The sequence below is a fragment of the Delphinus delphis genome, chromosome 1 (genome assembly GCF_949987515.2).
Source record: "Delphinus delphis chromosome 1, mDelDel1.2, whole genome shotgun sequence".
NCBI classification, from domain to species: Eukaryota; Metazoa; Chordata; class Mammalia; order Artiodactyla; family Delphinidae; genus Delphinus; species Delphinus delphis.
The window spans coordinates 92,885,852-92,903,715 of record NC_082683.1 but is presented as its reverse complement, the minus strand read 5'-3'; positions in this window follow the sequence as shown (position 1 = coordinate 92,903,715).

The window sequence follows — 17,864 nt, the reverse complement described above, 5'->3', positions numbered from 1 at the left end:
AAATGAGCCAATTTCATTCCTTTTTATGGCTGAGTAATATTCCATTGTATATATGTACCACATCTTCTTTATCCATTCGTCTGTCGATGGGCATTTACATTGCTTCCATGTCCTGCCTATTGTAAATAGTGCTGCAATGAACACTGGGGTGCATAGGTCTTTTTGAATTATGGTTTTCTCTGGGTATATGGCCAGTAGTGGGATTGCTGGGTCATATGGTAATTCTATTTTAGATTTTTAAGGAACCTCCATACTGTTCTCCATAGTGGTTGTATCAATTTACATTCCCACAAACAGTGCAAGAGGATTCCCTTTTCTCCACACCCTTTGCAGCATTTGTTGTTTGTAAATTTTCTGATGATGCCCATTCTAACTGCTGTGAGGTGATAACTCATTGTAGTTTTGATTTGCATTTCTCTAATAATTAGTGATGTTGAGCAGCTTTTCATATGCTTCTTGGCCATCTGTATGTCTTCTTTGGGGAAATGTCTATTTAGGTCTTCTGCCCATTTTTGGATTGGGTTGTTTGTTTTTCAAATATTGACCTGCATGAACTGTTTATATATTTTGGAGATTAATCCTTTGTCCATTGATTTGTTTGCAAATATTTTCTCCCATTCTGAGGGTTGTCTTTTTGTCTTGTTTATAGTTTCCTTTGCTGTGCAAAAGCTTTTAAGTTTCATTAGGTCCCATTTGTTTATTTTTGTTTTGATTTCTGTTACTCTAGGAGGTGTATCAAAAAATGATCTTGCTGTGATTTATGTCAAAGAGTGTTCTTCCTATGTTTTCCTCTAAGAGTTTTATAGTGTCTGGTCTTACATTTAGGTCTCTAATCTATTTTGAGTTTATTTTTGTGTATGGTGTTAGGGAGTGTTCTAATTTCATTCTTCTACATTTGGCTGTCCAGTTTTCCCAGAATCACTTACTGAAGATACTGTCTTTTCTCCATTGTACATCCTTGCCTCCTTTGTCATAGATTAGTTGACCATAGGTGTGTGGGTTTATCTCTGGGCTTTCTATCTTGTTCAATTGATCTATGTTTCTGTTTTTGTGCCAGTACCATATTGTCTTGATTACTGTAGCTTTATAGTATAGTCTGAAGTCAGGGAGTCTGATTCCTCGAGCTCCGTTTTTTTCCCTCAAAACTGTTATGGCTATTTGGGGTCTTTTGTGTCTCCATACAAATTTTAAGATTTTTTTGTTCTAGTTCCATAAAAATTGCCATTGGTAATTTGATAGGGACTGCACTGAATCTGTAGATTGCTTTCGGTAGTATAGTCATTTTCACAATATTTATTCCTCCAATCAAAGAACATGGTATATCTCTCCATCTATTTGTATCATCTTTAATTTCTTTCCTCAGTGTCTTATAGTTCTCTGCATATAGGTCTTTTGTCTCCCTAGGTAGGTTTATTCCTAGGTATATTTTTCTTTTTGTTGCAGTGGTAAATGGGAGTGTTTCCTTAATTTCTCTTTCAGATTTTTCATCATTAGTGTATAGGAATGCAAGAGATTTCTGTGCATTAATTTTGTATCCTGCAACTTTACAAAATTCATTGATTAGCTCTAGTACTTTTCTGGTGGCATCTTTAGGATTCTCTATGTATAGTATCATGTCATCTGCAAAGACTGACAATTTTACTTTTTTTCCAATTTGTATTCCTTTTATTTCTTTTTCTTCTCTGATTGCTGTGGCTAGGACTTCCAAAACTATGTTGAATAATAGTGGTGAGAGTGGACATCCCTGCCTTGTTTCTGATCTTAGAGAAAATGTTTTCAGTTTTTCACCATTGAGAATGATGTTTGCTGTGGGTTTGTCATATATGGCCTTTATTATGTTGAGGAAAGTTCCCTCTATGCCCACATTCTGGATAGTTTTTATCATAAATGGGTGTTGAATTTTGTCAAAAGTTTTTTCTGCATCTATTGAGATGATCATATGGTTTTTATCCTTCAGTTTGTTAATATGGTGTATCACATGGATTGATTTGCATATATTGAAGAAACCTTGTATCACTGGGATAAATCCCACTTGATCATAGTGTATGATCTTTTTAATGTGTTGTTGGATTCTGTTTGTTAGTATTTTTTTTTTTGAGAATTTTTGCATCTATTTGCATCTACTCATCAGTGATATTGGTCTGTAATTTTCTTTTTTTGTAGGATCTTTGTCTGGTTTTGTATCAGGGTTATTGTGGCCTCATAAAATGAATTTGGGAGTGTCCCTTCCTCCACAATTTTTTGGAAGAGTTTGAGAAGGACGGGTGTTAGCTCTTCTCTAAATGATTGATAGAAGTCACCTGTGAAGCTGTCTGGACCTGGACTTTTGTTTGTTGGAAGATTTTTAATCACAGTTTCAATTTCAATACTTGTGATTGGTCTGTTCATATTTTCTATTTCATCCTGGTTCAGTCTTGGAAGGTTATACCTTTCTAAGAATTTGTCTATTTTTTCCAGGTTGTCCATTTTATTGGCATAGAGTTGCTTGTAGTAGTCTCTTAGGTTGCTTTGTATTTCTGTGGTGTCTTTGTAACTTCTCCTTTTTTATTTCTAATTTTAGATTTGAGTCCTCTCCCTCTTTTTGTTGATGAGTCTGGCTAATGGTTTATCAATTTTGTTTATCTTCTCAAAGAAACAGCTTTTAGTATTATTGATCTTTGCTTTGTTTCTTTGTTTCCATTTCATTTATTTCTGCTCTGATTTTTATGATTTCTTTCCTTCTGCTAACTTTGGGTTTTGTTTGTCCTTCTTTCTCTAGTTCTTTTAGGTGTAAGTTTAGATTGTTTATTTGAGATTTTTCTTGTTTCTTGAGGTAGGTTTGTATAGTTACAAAATTCCCTATTAGAACTGCTGTTGCTGCATCCCATAGGTTTTGGATCATCGTCTTTTCATTGTCATTTGCCTCTAGGTATTTTTTGATTTTCTCTTTGATTTCTTCAGTGATCTCTTGGTTATTTAGTAATGTATTGGTTAGCCTCCATGTGTTTGTGTTTTTTATGTTTTTTTTCCCTGTAATTCATTTCTAATCTCATAGCATTGTGGTCAGAAAAGATGCTTGATATGATTTCAATTTTCTTAAATTTACTGAGGCTTGATTTGTGACCCAAGATTTGTTCTATCCTGGAGAATGTTCCGTGCACACTTGAGAAGAAAGTGTAATCTGTTGTTTTTGGATGGAATGTCTTATAAATACCAATTAAATCTGTCTGGTCTATTTTTTCATTTAAAGCTTGTTTCCTTTTTATTTTGATATTGGATGATCTGTCCATTGGTGTATGTGAGGTGTTAAAATCCCCCACTGTTATTGTGTTACTGTCTATATCCTCTTTTATAGCTGTTAGCAGTTGCCTTATGTATGGAGCTGCTCCTATGTTGGGTACATATATATTTATAATTCTTATATCTTTTTCTTGGCTTGATCCCCTTATCATTATGTAGTGTCCTTCCTTGTCTCTTGTAACATTCTTTATTTTAAAGTCTATTTTATCTGATATGAGTATTGCTACTCCAGCTTTCTTTTGATTTCCATTTACATGAAATATCTTTTTCCATCCCCTCAGTTTCAGTCTGAATGTGTCCCTAGGTCTGAAGTGGGTCTCTTGTAGACAGCATATATGGGTCTTGTTTTAGTATCCATTCAGCAAGCCTGTGTCTTCTGGTTGGAGCATTTAATCCATTCATGTTTAAGGTAATTATTGATATGTATGTTCCTATGTCCATTTTCTTAATTGTTTTGGGTTTGTTTTTGTAGGTCCTTTCCTTCTCTTGTGTTTCCTGCCTAGAGAAGGTCCTTTAGCATTTGTTGTAAAGCTGTTTTGGTGTTGTTGAATTCTGTTAATTTTTGCTTTTCTGTAAAGCTTTTGATTTCTCCATCGAATCTGAATGAGATCCTTGCCGGGTAGAGTAATCTTGGTTGTAGGTTCTTCCCTTTCATCACTTTAAGTATATCATGCCACTCTCTCTTGGCTTGTAGAGTTTCTGCTGAAAAATCAGCTGTTAACCTTATGGGAGCTCCCTTGATGGTATTTGTTGTTTTTCCCTTGCTGCTTTCAATAATTTCTTTCTGTCTTTAATTTTTGCCAATTTGATTACTATGTGTCCCGGCATGTTTCTCCTTGGGTTTATCCTGTATGTGACTCTGTGTGCTTCCTGGACTTGAGTGGCTATTTCCTTTCCCATATTAGGGAAGTTTTCGACTATAATCTCTTCAAATATTTTCTCGGGTCCTTTCTCTCTCTCTTTCCCTTCTGGGACCCCTATAATGCGAATGTTGTTGTGTTTAATGTTGTCCCAGAGGTCTCTTAGGCTGTCTTCATTTCTTTTCATTCTTTTTTTTTTTTTATCTGTTCCATAGCAGTGAATTCCACCATTCTGTCTTCCAGGTCACTTATCCGTTCTTCTGCCTCAGTTATTCTGCTATTGATTCCTTCTAGTGTAGTTTTCATTTCAGTTATTGTATTGTTTATCTCTGTTTGTTCTTTAATTCTTTTAGGTCTTTATTAAACATTTCTTGCATCTTCTTGATCTTTGCCTCCATTCTTTTTCTGAGGCCTTGGGTCATCTTCACTATCATTATTCTGAATTCTTTTTCTGGAAGGTTGCCTATCTCCACTTCATTTATTAGTTTTTCTGGGGTTTTATCTTGTTCCTTCATCTGGTACATAGCCCTCTGCCTTTTCATCTAGTCTTTCTGTGAATGTGGTTTTTGTTTCACAGGCTGCAGGATTGTAGTTCTTCTTGCTTCTGCTGTCTGCCCTCTGACCAGAAGTTTTTAAGTGATGAAGTCTAATTTACTAAATTTGTTTTCTGTATTATATTCCATGTCCTAAAATAATTTTGCCTACCCAAAGCTATGAAAATATTCTCATATCTTTTCTTCTACAAGTTTTATAATTGTTGCTTTTATGTTTTGATCTATGATTTGTCTAAAATTAATTTTTGTGTGGTGTGAGGTAAGAGTCAAGTTCCCATCTACAAATATGGATATATATTTATTCTAAAATCATAATGGAGTGTTCTGTTGCCTTTGAAAAAAATTATTGGACTGTAAGCTTGGATCTATTTCTGGGCTTTCTAGTCTGCTCCATTGATCTATTTGTTGATTCTTATGCCAACGCCAGGCTCTCTCTCTCCATCTCTCTTTTTTATTGAGCTATAAGTGTCATATAATATTATATTAGTTGTTAGTTTCAGGTGTACAACATAATGATTCAACATTTGTATATACTGCCAAATGATCACCACAATAAGTATGGTTACCACTCATCACCATACAAACTTAACACAAACATTATTTTTCTTGTGAAGAAAACTTTTAAGATTTACTCTCTAGGTAACTTTCAAGTATGCAGTACAATATTATTGACTACAGTCACACTGTACACTACATCCCCATGACTAATTTATTATATATCTGGAAGTTTGTGCCTCTTGATCCCTTTCACCCATTTCACTCTACCCCATAACTCCCCTCCCCTCTGGCATATATGAGTTTTGTTTTGTTTGATGCTTGTTTTGATTTTTGGATTTCATATATAAGTGAAATCATACAGTATTTGTCTTTGTCCATCTAACTTATTTCATTTAGCTTAATACCCTCAAGGTCCATCCGTGTTTTCACAATGGCAAGATTTCACTATTTTTTTATGGTTGAGAAATATTCCATTGTAAACACATACCACATCTTCTTTGTCCATTCATCCATCAATACTTAGGTTGTTTCCTTATCTTGGCTATTTAAATATGGCTGCAATAAACATAGGGATGCATATATCTTTTCGAATTAATGTTTCCATTTTCTTTGGATAAATACACAGAAGTGAAATTGCTGTATCATGTGGTAGTTTTCCATAGTGGTTACACCAATTTACATTCCCATTAACAGTGTTAGCTGGGTTCCCTTTCTCCACATCCTCACCAACATTTGTTATTTCTTGTCTCTTTGATAATAGGCATTCTAACAGGTTTCAGGTGATCTCTCATTGTGGTCTTGATTTGCATTTCCCTGGTGATTAGTGATGTTGAGCATCTTTTCATGTGCATTTGTCATCTGTATGTCTTCTTTGGAAAGTGTCTTTTCAGATCCTTTGCCCACTTTTTAATTGGGCATTAACATTTTTTTAAATTTTTTAATGTTAACATTTTTTTTCTTGATGTTGAGTTGTATGAATTCTTTGTAGATTTTGGATATTAAACACTGTCCAATATATCATTTGCAAATATCTTCTCTCATTCAATAGACAGCCCTTTTGTTTTGTTGATAGTTTCCTTTGCTCTATACAGACTTTATAGAGAGTTTTTAATTGTAAATGGATGTTGAATTTTGTCAAATGCTTTTTCTACATCTCTTGAGACAAGCATGTACTTTTTATCCTTTGTTTTGCTAATGTGGTGTATTTGCAGATGTCAAAACATTCTTGCAACCCTAGAATAAATCCCACTTCAACATGTTGCATGATTTTTTCAATGTTTTGTTGAATTCAGTTTGCTAACATTTTTTTGTGGATTTTTGCATCTATGTTCATTAATGATATTGGCCTGTAATTTTCTGTTTTAGTGGCGTCCTTGTCTTGTTTTGGTATCAGGGTAATACTGACTTTGTAAAATGAGTTTAGAAGTGTTTCCTCCTGTTCAATCTTTTGGAAGAGTTTGAGAAAGACTGGTATTAAGTATTCTTTGCATGTTTGGTAGACTTTATCAGGGAAGCTGTCTGGTTCTGAACTTTTGTTTGTTGGGAGGTTTTTGATGATGGATTCAATCTCCTTACTAGTAATTTGTCGATTCAGATTTTCTATTTCTTTATGATTCAATCTTGGAAGATTATGTTTCTAGGAATTTATCCATTTCTTCTAAGTGGTACAATTTGTTAAATTATAATTGTTTATTATAAGCTCTTATGATCGTTTGTATTTCTGTGGTGTCAATTGTAACCTCTACTCTTTCATTTGTGATTTTATGTATTACAGCTGTCTCCTTTTTCTTGGTGATTCTAGCTAAAGATTTGTCAATTTTGTTTATATTTTCAAATAACTAGCTCTTAGTTTCATTAATTTTTTTCTATTGAACCTTAAGCCTCTATTTCATTTATTTCTGCTCTAAAATTTATTTCCTTCCTTCTGCTATCTTTGGGCTTCACTTATTCTTCCTTTTCTAGTTCTTTTAGTAGTATAATTAGATTTTTTATTTGAAATTTTTCTTGATTCTTGAGGTAGACCTGTATTGCTATGAACTTCCCTCTTAGAACTGCTTTTTCTGCATCCCATAGATTTTGGTATTGTATTTCCATCTTCATTTGTCTCAAGGTAATTTTAAATTTCTCCTATGATTTCTTCATTGACCCATTGGTTGTTCAATACCATATTATTTAAAATCCACATATGCTTGGTTTTTCCAGTTTTCTTCTTGTACTCGATTTCTAGTTTTACACCATTGACACTTTAATAATAATGTGCCTTTGTGTTGATATTTTTGGGTTCATCTTATTTTGAACTTTCTGGACTTCATGCATCTAGATGTCTGTTTCCTTCCCCAGGTTCCCCTGTCTAATTCCTTTTAGCCATAATTTCTTTAGATAAATTTTCTTCTCTTTTCTCTCTCTCTTTTCTCTTTCTGGGACCTGTATAATGTGAATGTCCTAAAGTCCCTTTAGGCTTTCTCAACTTTTAAAAATTCTTTTTATTCCTTTTGCTGCTCTGTTTGGGTGACTTCCACTGTCATGTCTTCTAGATCAGTTTCTTTGCTTCATCTTCTCTGCTATTGAACCCCTCTAGTATATTTTTTAGTTTAATTAATTGTATTCTTCAAGTCTGTAATTTCTCTTTGGTATTTTCTTATATTTTTCTACTTCTTTCTTGAAGTTCTGTGTTCATCCATTCTTCTCTCAAGTTTGGTGTGCATGTTTATGACTATTACTTTGAACTCTTTATCAGGTAAAATACTCATCTTCATTTCATTAAGGCTTTTTTTTTTTCACCCTTTGGTTCTTTTTTCTTGTTCTTTTGTTTGGAACATATTCCTTAATTTCCCCATTTTGCTTGACTCTCCATGTCTGTTACTCTCCCAGTCCTGAAGGAGTAGCCTTGTATAGGAGATAAACCTTATCATTCAAATTTGCCCTAGCTCTTGGTTGTCTATGGAACTTTTGTGATTGTCTAAGCAGTCTGATTTATTCTTTTTTTTTAATTAATTAATTAATTAAGTTATGGCTGTGTTGGGTCTTCATTTCTGTGTGAGGGCTTTCTCTAGTTGTGGCAAGCGGGGGTCACTCTTCATCACAGTGCGTGGGCCTCTCACTATTGTGGCCTCTCTTGTTGCAGAGCAGAGGCTCCAGATGCACAGGCTCAGTAATTGTGGCTCACAGGCCCAGTTGCTCTGCAGCATGTGGTATCTTCCTAGACTAGGGCTCAAACCCATGTCTCCTGCATTGGCAGGCAGATTCTCAACCACTGCGCCACCAGGGAAGCCCCCTGATTTATTCTTGATATGTCCCACTTGCTGAGGGTATGCCAAGACCTGTCAGTATTCCAGAGAGAGGGAACTCAGTCAGCACTTAGTTTAAGGCTGATTGGAAGACAGACCCTCAGGTGGCAGTTTTTAAACTGGGCAAATATGTATAGTCCTGTGGGACTACAATTGTAAACCCTGCTGGCTTCCAAACCAAGTGATCTGGAGGTATCCCCTGGGTAGCGGTTGTAAAAATTGGTGATCCAGATGAGTGTACAAGTTCCTTTCTGGGAGGGCCTAGCAAGCTATAGCGAGGCTGAGGGAGAGTGCAAAAATGGCATTATTTGGCCTACTTTCCCTGAAAGCACTTCTGTAGCCCTAGTGTGACAAACCTGAGCTTTGATCCTCAGCTGGAGTTCCAGAATATGTAAGTAGGTTTTGTTTTGTTTTGTTTTGTTTTTTCACAGAAAAACAGGGGGTGTATTTCAATCTGCTGTCTGTGCAGTATACTGGTGGTGGGTGCCTGGTAAATACTGTATCTCTGATTGTTACAGTCCATTGGGACCCAGGAATGCAAGCCCCCTGGCTACAAGAGGCAGGTGATAAAGGAGGATCCCCTGTTTGGACTATTCACGCCCAGCAGCTTTGGTGGGACAGTGGAGAGTGCAGGGACTATAGGCACCCACTCATCCTAGCAAGATAGAGGGAGAATGCAAAAATGGCATCTGCCAGTACCTCTGTCCCCAAGAGTCTCAATAGGCTCCTGCCACTCCAGCAGATGCATCAAGATTAGGAAATGAATCTCCTAGTCTAGGCACATTTCACATGTAGTCTAGGCAATTTTCAAACTGTAGTTTTTGCACTAGTCCCTGAGGCAAGTGAGTCTGTGCACAAGCCCTTTAAGAGAAGTATCTCAGTTCCCTATAGCCCTTTGGGTCTCCTGGATGTGAGCCTATGCTGGTTTTCAAAGATAGATATATGGGGAGCTCATCTCTCTGGTGCAGGTCCCAAGGATCGGGTTGCATGAGGTGGGGCACAGACCCTTCACTCTTCACGGAGAAGCTCTGGATTTGTGAGATCCCTCCCAATTGTGGGTCACCATGCCAGGGATGGGGTTTTTGGTAAGGCTCATCTCTACCTCTCTTACCTGTCTCAATGTGGCCCTTCTATCCTTTGTTGCAAAGGAGCTGTTCAGCTAGTTTTCAGATCTTTTTCAGAGGGAATTGTTCCATAGAGTAGCTGTAGAGTTAGTGAAGGAGGTGAGTTTAGGATCTTTCCATGCCACCATCTTGGACTGTCCCCCTTCCCAGGCTCTCTTGATTTATATGTCTTGAAGTCAAGTAGTGTGGATCTTCCAACTTTGTTCGTTTTAAAAATTATTTTGGCTATTATATTTCCCTTGTCTTTCCACATAAATTTTAGTTCAGCTTATTGATTTCTATAAAATATCCTGTTAATATTTTGACAGAGATTTTGTCCAATCTATAGATCTAATTGAGACAAGTTGATATCTTACTATTGAGTCTTACAGTCCATGAACACAGCATCTCTCCTTATTAATTTAGGTCTACTATGGCTTCTTTCAATAATGCTTGTGATTTCACCATATTGATCTAGCACACATTTTATAAAGTTTATATCTATATATCTCATATTTTTGGTGCTATAGTAAATGTTACTGATTTTTATTTTAATTCCCAACTATTTATTGATAGTATATTCACCTTGTATACGGGAACCTTGCTAAACGCACTGATTAGTTCTGAAATAACTGTTTTATCTGTTAGCTTTTTAAAATGCCTCCTGTTGTCTTCTAGATTATAGAATTTCTGATATGAAATTCTTCTTAATTCTTCTCTTTCTCTCTCTATCCCCTCTCTGTTTTTGACATGTGGTGAGATTTTTCTTTCTCAACAATTTAAATATGGCATGTGTAGATGTTTATGTTTGTTTGTCTTTTTAAAAATCTATCATGCTGAAATGAATCTGCTGGAATTCCCCATCTGCTCATACATTTTGGCCATCTTTCATTCCAGAATGAATTTCATTCATTTTACATATTACTTATAGCTATTGTTTTAATTAATTTTTATTGGAGTAAAATTGCTTTGCAATGTTGTGTTAGTTTCTACTGTACAGCAAAGTGAATCAGCTATATGTATACATATATCCCCTATTTTTTTGGATTCCTTCTCATTAATGTCACCACATAGCATTGAGTAGAGTTCCCTGAGCTATACAGTAGTTTCTTATTAGTTATCTATTTTATACATAGTATCAATAGTGTGTATATGTCAATCCCAACCTTCCAATTCATCCCACCCTCCCCTTTCCTCCCTTCCTGTCCATACATTTGTTCTCTATGTCTGTGTCTCTATTTCTGCTTTGCAAATAAGATTATCTATACCATTTTCTAGATTCCAAAAATATGCATTAATATACAATATTTGTTTTTCTCTTTCTGACTTACTTCACTCTGTATGACAGTCTCTAGGTTCATCCATGTCTCTACAAATGACCCAATTTTATTCCTTTTTATGGCTGAGTAATATTCCATTGTATATATGCACCACATCTTCTTTATCCATTCCTCTGTTGATGGACATTTAGGTTGCTTCCATGTCCTGGCTATTGTAAATAGTACTACAATGAACATTGGGGTGCATGTGTCTTTTTGAATTATGGTTTTCTCTGAGTACATGCCCAGTAGTGGGATTGCTGGGTCATATGGTAGTTCTATTTTTAGTTTTTTAAGGGGCCTACATACTGTTCTCCATAGTGGCTGTATCAATTTACATTCCCACCAACAGTGCAAGAGAGTTCCCTTTTCTCCAGATCCTCTCCAGCATTTATTGTTTGTAGATTTTTAAATGATGGCCATTCTGACCAGTGTGAGGTGGTACCTCATTGTAGTTTTGCATTTCTCTAAAAATTAGTGATGTTGAGCATCTTTTCATGTGTCTCTTGGCCATCTGTATGTCTTTGGAGAAATGTCTATTTATATCTTCTGCCCATATTTTGATTGGGTTGCTTGTTTTTTTGATAGTGAGCTGTATGAGCTGTTTGTATATTTTGGAGATTAATCCTTTGTCCATTGCTTTGTTTGCCAATATTTTCTCCCCTTCTGAGAGTCGTCTTTTTGTCTTGTTTACACTCTGTGCTTCCAATGCAGCAGGCACGAGTTTGATCCCTGGTCAGGGAAGTTCTACATGCCACTCAGCGCAGACCCCCACCACAAAAAAATTTATTTTAAATGTGATACTTATAGCTATTTTATATACTTTTTCTGATCCAACATCTGTATCATTTCTGAGTTTGGTCCTTTGGACTTCTTTCTCTTTTGACAGTGAGTTGTTTTTCCTTGCTTTTTTTTTTTTTTTTTTTTTTTTTAGTGTGTCTCTAAATTTTTGACTCAGTGCTAAATGTTATGTGTAGGATAGTAAGCTCAGGTAAATAGTATTTATGTTTAATAATTGTTATACTTGGTATGTTAAGCCATCAATGGGAGAGGGGAGCTGAGTCAATATAGTTGGGAGTTAACCTAGGTTTGCATTTTGATGCTGTTATGTTATTGTTAGTCAGCTATGCAGTGTAAATTCTTTCTTGATTACCATGTGTTTAAGGGGAAAGTTTTTCACAATATTTCTTCTCAAACCTCACATTTAGTCCATTTTTCTGCACTTATGCCTTGGAGAAGGACTCACTCACATTTTTGCCCTCCCATAGCAGTAGACTGCTATTGCTTTTTACTCAGTGCTTATAAGTCTGGTGTTGGAGTAGGGGGTGTTTTCTGTTGTCCTAGAACAACCTAGTCTTAGGCTGGGCCAGAATCTTGTGTGTGGAACTTTCTCAATGATCTGTGCCTTGTACCAGTAGCAGGAGACCTCTAACAGTCTAAGTTCAAGACTCTTCCTCTTCTTCCTTCAGGGGTAGAGAGTTTAATACCTTTTCCCACTTCCCAGCCACAATGGGCATTGAATTGTTCCCTGGTGGGCAATAGTTTCTGCTGCCCTTCCTCTAAGAGCTTAATCAGTTGTCACTTAGGAGAGAACAAACTGAGTGATGGTTTGTACCTTTCCTGAGCTTGGAGTCCTTCTGTTCTCCAGGACTGCACCATTGTCTTACTCCTGATCTTTCCTGTGAGTGCCTATAGAGGTCCATGGAGATGAATCTATAAGTGGTCCAATCTCCCCTCGTGTCTGTGGCTCCTTGGGTTTTATATTCTCATGCTAGCCAACACTCAGATTTTAGCAATTAGTTAACATTTTAACCTGAATTCTTACTCATTTATGTGTCTGGCTGCTCTTTCTCCAATGTTCTATCACAGGTGATTTAGTGTGCAAGCCCTATTTCTTCTTGGGAGTTCCTGACTTTCTTTAGATTGCAGAGTATTTGGTTTGTGACCAAATACTCTAAAATGTTCCTCTAAAAAGTTCAAGAAAGCCATAATTTTGTAGATTATCTGGTGTTTTTAGAATGAGTGATTCTTTCCAGCTTCCTACAGTTAGAAGACTCTGCTCTGTTTTTCAAAGGATTTCGCTAACTTTTTAGCCTTTAGTTCTGAATAGCTTTCAAATTTTATAAATGTCTTAATGAAAAAACAGGCCAAATAGCAGTTTCAATTTTATGCCCCTCCATATCCAGAGATTCTGGTTGCTCAACTCTCTAGTTTTTGAGACTTTGTACTAACAGAATTTCCAAAAACTCTGCTGGTTTTTCAAATTAGATGTTGATGTCTTTCATCTGTGACTCAGATTCTCAGCCTCTTGCCTGGTATGCAGAAGCAACAAATACTCCAAATAGAATGGGCCTCCCTACTGTGCCATCCTGGCCTTTCAGGCTGTGCTTGCCTCTCCAGTTCTCACATGCTTTTCTGATTTATTTATTATTTATTTATTACATTTATAGTTTATACGTGGAGGCATTAGTTTGCCATAATCCACTCCATTGTAGTTAGGAGCAGACATCCCCTTTATTTTCTGTTTTAATTAATTACTATTCTTCCCTTTTTTTCCCCATCAATCTATCTACTTTATAATGAACGTATCATCTTAAATCGATTATTTAATATAACCTGGCAGTTCCATTTTGCCCTTTTATGGTGTTTTATATGCAACTGTAAGAAAAAGACTACCCCTTAAAAAATATTGGCTCAGGTAAGAGTTTATCTTTCCTCCTATGGAACAATCTAGATATAGGGTCCTGGTCAGAGTGACTATGTCCTGCTCCACAGGAATATCAACATATTCTGCTTCCCTCTATGTTGTTGTTCTTCTACCTGCTAGAATACTATTATATTCTTTATAATCAAAAGTGGCTCAGCAGAACCTTAGCTTTCAAAGTCTGCATTCTGCTGGAGGCTAGGACTGCTTTAGAGGCAGAGCAATCAGAGGCTTTTTGCAGGCAGGGCTTATGTCTCCTTTGACAACAAATCCTCAAAATCTTAGTCGATTTTTGTTTTCTTTTTCCTTCTTCCAAATTTCTTCTGCAAATAAGCACAAACTCCTTATCTTGTCATAATTCTTGAGTGGGAAAAGATTGTACCTGTTGATCTTTGTTACACATTTCTTTCTTCCTCAACTTAATGATGATCCATTTGTGACAAAATGAAAAAAAATAAAATTGGCTGGAAGCAAAGAAAGTTTCTCTTAACTGGGTTGTTTCCCCTTCAGTCTTTGTTTACAAATTATGTAATTCTTGTCTACTTTAAGAATTGTAGAATTTCACTAAAGCAACAATCAAATATTATCATTGTAATTGTTACAAGTTTCCCCTAGAATAAGTGATAGGCTTGGTAGGAACATGGTCTACTCTCTGTGTTAATAAAGGCAATAGTTTTATTAAGAGCTTCATCAGTTTTCCCTGCTGAAGTATCTATTTTCACCACCAACTGTCCAACCTCCGAGACAGTTCTACACATTTTAGGTTTATGTTTCTCCAGCACTCCACCTCCAAAATTTCCTGTACCAGTAATTTATAACACATTATTCACACATGTACATCCCTTCCCACACAACCATATAATTATGTTAAAAATGAAATGAGGTAAAGAACTATAAGTGATGCCTTATACAGAACATTTACTACATAAAGAACTTTAGAACAACCCACTTGTTAGAATAACAATGTCAAGTATAAATAATAAAAATATTTTGCATGCAAGTATGTATTTCAGAAGTCAGGAAAAATAACTCTGGAAGATGCAATATGTTTCCAACTACAGGTGAAATATTTTTTTCTGTCTCATTTAACTATTCTGGATGTTGAATAATTTATTAGTTAATTCTACATTAACGAACAAAGAATTGGCTTATTGACACTGTTAAGCCTTAAAAGTCAATACTGAGAAAATAGTAAGATATTTGCAATTAAAACAATGGTATTTTAAATTTGATTATTGATTATTTTGCTCTGATAGGCATTCAGTTAGTTCTTGTGATAATGCCTACAATTACATGTACCTTTCTTCCAGGCATGATTTGAAATTTAATTATAACAGCTAGTACAGGGTTTTTTTTTTTCTTCATAAATGTGCAACTTTACTCAAATTATTAAGCTGATCACCAACTGGTTTATAACACATCAGTTCCTAGACTAATGAACCATATATCCTTGTCAATTTCAGTAATGTTTTGACAGTTTTTGCCTCAGTGCCTTTGAATTACAAGTGTGTGCAGCTGCATTGCTCATTGCTACAGTAGGTCTCTCCCTAAGGATATGGTAGGTCATGATTTCTGATTTTGAATTGTTTAACTAAGCAATGATATTTGATTATTCCATCACAAAGAAATCAAAGCAATGTAGTTTTATGATCTTCTTTACTTAGTTCATTATAAAAGTCAAATTTAAATAAGTAATTAAAATTTTAAATGCATGGCAAAATATGTATCTTTAAAAATAAACTATTTATAGCACATGAGATAGCCTATACAGGTCCATAGATCCTTTTATGTAGTTGCAAAATCTAAAAATGTCTGAAAAGCAAACTTTTTAAATAACTCATTTGATAGCAAAATCTGTTCTGAATCGAAGTGAAATTATTTATTGACGTTATTTATAACAGTCTGTACATTAAGTTTTTGTTAAAAATTATTAATGTGCTTGATCATGGGTTGTACTCTAGACTCTGCTGTGGGTGGTTTAGTATTCCATATATACACATTATTGCTTTTCTAAAGTAAATATATATTTTTACGTATGATGTATGTATATATATATTTGACACAAAGGTTTTAGATAAAGGATTTTAAATCTGTAAAATTAGAATGAACCACAAAAATTGTCATTATTTGTACACCAAAAATTAGATATAGGCAATTTCATATAGTTCAACCATGCAGTTCAATCTAATGCATGAGTACATGTAAAACTGGGACAAGCTTGATTACTTAAACATAATTATAAGCAAATTATTTCATTATATGTATGGATACAGATCATAAAAACTACTGTTAGTAAATATTATGTTAAAGCTATCCACTTAAAAAAGAACTCTTAATTCACAAATAATCATAAACTGCATTTCCATTTATAGCTCAAGTTCTCCATCTAAATTCCCTCTGTACTTCTACTCACTATAAAATTTGATCATCATTTCTTCTAGTCCTTGTAACTTCACTGCACCTACTAATGGTATTATGCCATCCGGGCTTGAAACCTCAGTCAGACTTGACACCAGCCTCTTATTTGCTACTCACAGCCTAGTTGTTCTTTCAGTTTTTCTCACATCTTGTCTTTTGCTTAATTAATCTGGTTTACTCATTAATCTAGTTCAGAAACTTTCAGGCTCATACATGGAATATTGTAATAGTTGCCCAAATTGACCTTGTTATATCTAGCTCTTTCACACTACAATATGCCCTATCCATATTTTTTTGCTTAGCAGCATTTAACAGCTCAGTTTTCTGTTTATGTTTGAATTCAATTTAGCAGCTAATGCCCTCTACAGTCTAGTCATAATTTTATATTAAAACCTTATTTCCTTTAGCATGGTAGGAATAGAAGGGACTTCCTTAACTTAATAAAGTACTTTAACAAAAACTCACAGCTAACACCATATTTAATGGTGAAAGACTGAATGTCTTTCCTTAAGATCAAGAAAAAGGTAAGCCTCCTTACTGTTGCCACTTCTGTTTAGCATAACACTGGAAGTCCTAGCCAGTGCAATAAGGCAAGAAAAGGAAATAAAAAGTGTACAAATTAGAAAGAAATTAAACCTTCTCTATTTACAGAAGGAATGATTATTTATGTAGAAAATCCCAAGGAATCTACAAAAAACTTCTAGTAAAAACTTCTAGTACTAGTAACTGACTTCATCAAGATTACATTATAGAAGATCAACATACAAAAATCAATTATATTTCTATATAAATAGCACAGTTACATTTATAATTGTACCCCCAAATATAATACTAAGGTATAAGCTTAACAAAACATATATAGGGTCTATATGCTGAAAATTAAAAAATGTTGATGAAAGAAATAAATGGAGAGACATATTGGGTTTATGAACTGGAAGACTCAACATACTAAAGATGATCTCTCATCAATTTTAATGCAATTCCTATTAAAGTGGCAGCAAGATTTTTTGTAGATGTAAACAATCTTATACTAAAATGAATAAAACAGTTTTGAAAAAGAAAAAAATGTGGGAGAAATCATTCTACCTAACTTTAAGACTTGCCATATATCTACAATAATCAAGACTATGATATTAGTAGTAGGGTAGATAAATCAATAGAACACAATAGAGAACCCAGAAATAACTCCACACAAGTATGAACAACAAACCTTTGACAAAAATGGAAAAGAAATTAAATTGAGAAAGGATACTCTTTTTAAGAAATGGAAATGCATTAATTGGTCACCCATAGGCTGAAAAAGATTAACATCAGCATAAACCTCAAATATTGTAGAACAAATAATTTGAAATGGATCATGGACTTAAATGAAAAATGTAAAACTATGAGACTTTTAGAAGAAAACATAGGAGAAAATCTTTGATACCTAGAACGTGATGAGGCATTCTTATATGTGAAACAGAAAGCATGATCCACAGAAGAAAATAATCAATAAATTGAACTTGATAATAACTGCAAAAAGATCCTAGTAAGAAGGCAAGAAGACAAACTACAGACTGAGAAAAAATATTTGCAAGCAGTATATAAGACAAATGACTCATATCTTGAATATATAAAGAATTGTCAAAACTTAACAGTAAGAAAACAAACAATCCAAACAAAAAATGGTCAAAATAGGTGAACAGACATCTCACCAAAGAGGATAAACAGATGACAAATAGGCACAAGGAAATACATTCAACACTGTTAATGATTAGGCAAATGAAAATTAAAACCACAATGAAGGATCACTGCATATATATTAAAATAGCTAATAAAATATAATAGCAACAATATCAAATG